Below are 6,320 nucleotides of genomic sequence, written 5' to 3' on the forward strand. Positions count from 1 at the left end.
CAGCCACCGTAGGCTTTCAAAACATCGGTATGTTTACATGGAAAAAAAAAAACTCTATTCATAAATACTCTAAAGACAGAGGCCCAGATTTATCAAAGAATGTCTAAGGTAGAGCTATTTTCCCATGTTTATTTGAGTGGTGGGTTTGACTAGCGTGCATCTTATTTATGAAAAAAGTGCAGCAGGATGATGGATTTTGCGCAGCGCTGCTGTGGTGGGAAAAGCTCTACCACATAAACTTTTTCTAGATGCTTGTGAGGAAGGGAAGTAGAACTTTCCCGGGTCTTGAATTTGGCAGGTTAGGTGTTTTTACTTGCTTTCATGGAGCTGCCGGGACATTTTTACTTGCATTTTGGACGCTACAATCAAATTTGATTGCGATGTCTAAGGGGTTAAAGCCAGGCATCACCGTGATCGGTGATGTCTGGCATTAGGGATGGGTCCTGGTGGCAGATAGCTGCCAGGACCACCCAACTATGACGTGCGCTCAGCTCCTGAGCACGTGTCATAGAAGGGCAGTGGGACACTGTCATCCACAAGAGGTTAAAGGTTAAATTGTGAAAGGTAGAATTGATTCTCACGCCTACTGGTAGATGATGTAGCTTTGCAATTAAAAAAGTACCTTTGCGCACAAAATAGCGACTTTTGACAAAAGTCGTAAATGATAAATAAGTGACCACTGCATGGTAAAAAAGAAAAAGTTCTACGGGTAGGCAAAAAGAATGAAACTGTCTATATCAAAAGACGCATAAAAGTCGCTAAATACGCTTCTTGGGCCAAAAATAACATAGGCAAAAAAAATGCACTAAAAGCAATGACAAATCTCCCCCGGAGGGCGTACCTGTACGCCCTCCGCCCACTCCCTCACGGGCTGTATGAGTTGTTTCTTGCCGGCACTGATCTTCTGCAGCAGCGTGCAGGTCAGCTGTATGATCCTCGGAGACGTGTGGACCTCTGCTCTGCGGCAGGTATAAGTAGCCCTGGCGTCCTCGTGTCTTTGAGTGTGAGGGGTGCTTGATTGACAGGGCACTATCTGTCCAAGGCACCTGTAGCAGTATGCTGGCCAGCAGCAGACCTCACTGGGCAATGATGAAATACGATTAATATTCAGGCTGGACTAGTTTCAAGATCGCCATAGATCCTTTCTTCAGCAGCTATAGTAATGAAAGAAGACCTGTCAATCAAGCCCCCCTCGCACTCAAAGACATGAGGACGCCGGGGCTACTTATACCTGCCGCAGAGCAGAGGTCCACACGTCTCCGAGGACCATACAGCTGACAGTACCTGCACGCTGCTGCAGAAGATCAGTGGCGGCAAGAAACAACTTACACAGCCCGTAACATCGGAGTTGTGCTGTCAACCTACAGAAGCTGCAGGATCGCACCGCATCGATCCATACTCCTGTCTCCCGTGATCGGTGGAATAGGTGAGAGGTGCACCGCACCGCCGCACTATATACTGTGACATTATTTCCAACTTGCTGAATATTACTATCAGTTGCCAGAGCAAAGTGCATTACCAAATTCCTTGCTGGAATTAGCGCTATTCATCTTGCGAGGACATTAGAATGTATAATCACCTGAAAGTGTAAAATATTTATGTGAACGGACTACAAGTGGCACAATGCCCTACTAACTTTAATATTGGATTTTTATATTTTTTTTACACGGCACTATATCGTTTACCTATTTCCCATTATTAGTATCATTATTTCATGTTTTAATCGTTATATTTATATAGCTAGAGGTCAGCCACAAGGGCCCTGAGGCTTTTCAGATGGCTATATATTTTATGTATTTTTATATTGTTATTTTTAATAAATACATACTTGAGATATTATATCCATGTAACGTTGAGCACCGTCATTCTATTCCTAAATTTACATTATTTATTTAACACCTAGGGTATAGGTGTTTAGATAGGTCTTGCTCAGTTTTTGGTATTTAAGGCTAGGTGAGTGCCTTCCTTTTTTTTTTTTTTTTGCAGATTTTTTATATAGCCACAAAATAAACAAAGAAATTATTTAATAATAAAAGAAACTAAATACATTCTTTTTAAATTTATTTTGGTAATAATTAATTTAAAGAGTATATACATAAATAATCTTGACTAAGGCCCAGTTGTAGGGCTGAAACACGTCACTGGTGTCTGCTATGTCCATGTACCAAGGTTACAGTCTGCATTCAACAGCTCTGTTCTGCACTAATCTGCACTGGACATTTCTTCTTTTATTGTCTTCAAGCGACAGGCATAGCCCACGCCAGTGAGGATCTACCCACCGGTCTACTGGGAGTTCTTTGGTCTAGATCAGGCAACCTTTGGCGCTGCAGATGTTTTGGACAACCTCTCCCATGATGCTTCTGCAGCATTTTTGCTATAAGAGCATCATAGGTCAAAACATCTAGTTCAAAACATCTGCAGTGCCAAAGTTTGCTAGGCCTGGTCTAGATCAATGTTTTCCAACCAGGGTGCCCCCAGCTGTTGCAAAACTACAACTCCCGGCATGCCCGGACAGCCTTTGGCTATCCGGACATGCTGGGAGTTGTAGGTTTGCAATAGCTGAGTGCAGGCTGATTGGTCACACTGGTCTAGATGCTATGCTACTTGCATTATGGCTCCCATCACTACGTATATCACGTGACTATGGATTCTATTGGTTGGCATTCACGTGTTGGCCCCTTGTAAATGAACTATCCATTAGAAAGTATGTCCAAATGTAAACGTTAACCCCTTCCTGGCTGGCTGCTTTGATCTCTTGGTGCATGTGGCAGTACTGTGGCTGGACAAAGAAAATTAATACTTTATTTTGCATGTGATTTGATCACTGTTATTTTTATCACCTATTTTATACCCTATATTATTTCCTCTAAAATAAAGCTAAAATAAAAGAATGTGATTTTTTGGGACATTTTGAATATCTGAGTCAACTCTACATATGTTGGGAAGCTAGGACAGATATTAAATACGTGCAGCATATGCAACACGGAGCCACCTTCAGTTCTTCTTCCAGTAAATTTTACTTGATGAGAAAATTGTCCCAAACAGTTTTTTAGTGTTGAGCGCGAATATTCGAAATGCTAATTTTTACCGCCAATCTCGGCACTTCGCAATTTTATAGCGCTATATATTCGTAATGACGAATATTCTTTTTTTTTTTTTTTTTTACTTCTCAGTACACACCACAATAATGGAAAAAAAAAAAAAAAAAAGTGATCATCCTTCCCCGCTTCCAGCTTGTGGTCCAAAGAAGGCTCCAATATTGTTTACTGTGTGAGTCGGTGTGGAGCGTGAATATTTTGTATAAGCAAATATGCAAATATACGCAAATTTCGGCACTTCCAGAGGACACTGATCCCTCCCTTCTTTTAGCTTTAGACAGGGTAGGTAAGTTTAGCAGATAGGTTCTAGTGTAGGGTATAGTGTTAGTTAGTTGAAAGATATAATTGGGCATACGCACTATACGAATTTCATTATGAATTTTGCATGGGAAAAAGGTGAACGAACATAGCGAATATGCGAATTTCGCGAACATAGGGCGAATATTCGTCCATATATTCGCAGAGTATTGCAAATTCGAATATGGCCCCTGCCGCTCATCACTACTGTTTTTAGGAGGATTTGCCATTGGATTCCATCCATTCACCCGGCCCAGCGAATCAAATTCACCCGGCCCAGCGAATGTAGGGAATTTAAGGGATAATGCATACAGCATCACTGCTCACCTTCAGTGGGTGCGCACATTCATTTTGTTCCCAGTCCAACTAATGTGTGCATGTACTCAGTGTGCAGGAACAGGGACTCCCTGCTCCTGTACATGTGATTTGCCTGAAATTAATCCCAGATTTGGGAATTGGACAGATATGAGTTTAGTTTTGAAATCCATAAATAGTTTTATTTTATTAGTATCAATTTACTCATTTCTATTTAGTGGTGCAAAATTCTGTGTAATTAAATGGGCACTGTCAGAATCAAAAACGTTTTATATGTTGCACATCTTGGCAAAGCATTAATCTTGCTAATATAAAAAAATTGTATCTCCTTTTTATAGCAATAATCCTGCAGCATCATCTTTGTCGCAGCTGAAGCACAGGCTGGGACAAAGTCCAGTAAATGAGGGCAGGACTAGCACTCCTCTGTGCTCACTCCTGTCCTGCGTATGTCTCCTGTCTGAAAACAGAGAGGAAGGGGTTACAGAGCAGTGATTGGATGAAGAGACCGAGCACTGCACAGCTGACTCACAGTGGAAGTGAATGCATGGTGAGTAAAGGCGGGCTCTGTGCTTGCCTCATACCACCCCTTCCTGAGCAGGGGATGTCAGAATGAGTGAGCAGCAGAACAGAGGGATTTGTGAGCCGAATAAAGAAGCTAGACACATAAAAAAGACATGTAAAGACCATGCATGACCTAGTGAGTAACATAGGAAAGCATCATTATTTCTGTGATATGACAGGTGCGCTTAATGGTAGGACAACTCCCTTTCACCCCTTAAGGACCCGGGCTTTTTCCGTTTTTTCATTTTCAATTTTTCCTCCTCAACTTTAAAAAATCATAACTCTTAAAAATTTTCACCTAAAATTATATATAATGGCTTAATTTTTGCGTCACTAATTCTACTTTGTAATGACATTAGTCATTTTACCCAAAAATCTACGGTGAAACGGGAAAAAAAATCAATGTGCGACAAAATTGATGAAAAAACACTATTTTGTAAGTTTTGGGGGCTTCTATTTTTACGCAGTACATTTTTTGTCAAAAATGATACCTTATCTTTATTCTGTAGGTCCATACGGTTAAAATGATACCCTACTTGTATAGGTTTGAATTTGTATCACTTCCGAAAAAAATCATGAATACATGCAGGAAAATTTATACGTTTAAAATGGTCATCTTTTGACCCCTATAACTTTTTTATTTTTCTGTGTTCAGGGCGCTTTGAGGACTAATTTTTTGCGCCGTCATCTGAAGTTTTTAGCGGTACCATTTTTGTTCTGATCAGACTTTTTGATCACTTTTTATTCACTTTTTTGTGGTATAAAAAGTGATCAAAAATGCGCTATTTTGGAATTTTTTTGCGCGTACGCCATTGAACGAGCGGTTTAAAAAGCAGTATATTTTTATAATTCAGACATTTCCGCACGCGGCAATACCGCATATGTTTATTTTTATTATTATTTACATAATGTTTTTTTTTATTTTTGGAAATGCCGGGTGATTTAAACTTTTATTAGGGGAAGGGATAATTGAAAGGGTTAATGATTTTTTTTACACTTTTCTTATGCAACATTATAGCTCCCATAAGGGGCTATAACATTGCATTTACTGATCTTTTTCACTGATTGATCCATCTCCATAGGAATGGATCAATCAGTGTTTTCGGCGATTGAATGCTCAAGCCTGGATCTCAGGCTTGAAGCATTCATTCGGCGATCGGACAGCACAGGAGAAGGTAAGAAGACCTCCTCCTGTGCTACAGCTGTTCGGGATGCCGCGATTATACCGCGGCGATCCCGAACAGCTCCCTGAGCTAGCCGGGCACTTTTACTTTCGTTTTTAGCCGCGCGGCTCAGCTTTGAGCGCGCGGCTAAAGGGTTAATAGCGCGCGGCACAGCGATCAGTGCCGCGCGCTATTAGAGGCGGGTCCCGGCTTCACTATGACGCCGGGCCCGCCGCGATATGATGCGGGGTCACCGTGTGACCCCGCGTTATATCGCAGGACCGGGACCCATGACGTATGCATACGTCATGGGTCCTTAAGAGGTTAAAGGGGTACTCCGGTGAAAACCTTTTTTCTTTTAAATCAACTGGTGGCAGAAAGTTAAACATATTTGTAAATTACTTCTATTAAAAAATCTTAATCCTTCCAGTACTTATTAGCTGCTGAATGCTACAGAGGAAATTCCTTTCTTTTTGGAACACTGATGACATCACGAACACAGTGCTCTCTGCTGACATCTCTGTCCATTTTAGCAACCATGCATAGCAGATGTATGCTAAGGGCAGCATGGTGGCTCAGTAGTTAGCACTGTTGCCCTGCAGTGCTGGGGACTTGGGCTCAAATCCCACTAAGGACAACAATAAATAAAGGGTTATTATTATCATAATAACGTCAGCAGAGAGAACTGTGGTCGTGATGTCATCAGAGAGCATTCCAAAAAGAAAAGAATTTCCTCTGTAGTATTCAGCAGCTAAGAAGTACAGGAAGGATTAAGACTTTTTTTAATAGAAGTCATTTACAAATATGTTTAACTTTCTGCCACCAGTTGATTTAAAAGAAAAAAGGTTTTCACCGGAGTACTCTTTTAAGAAGATAAAAAAAAAAA

This window comes from Hyla sarda, chromosome 8, assembly GCF_029499605.1.
Source record: "Hyla sarda isolate aHylSar1 chromosome 8, aHylSar1.hap1, whole genome shotgun sequence".
NCBI classification, from domain to species: domain Eukaryota; kingdom Metazoa; phylum Chordata; class Amphibia; order Anura; family Hylidae; genus Hyla; species Hyla sarda.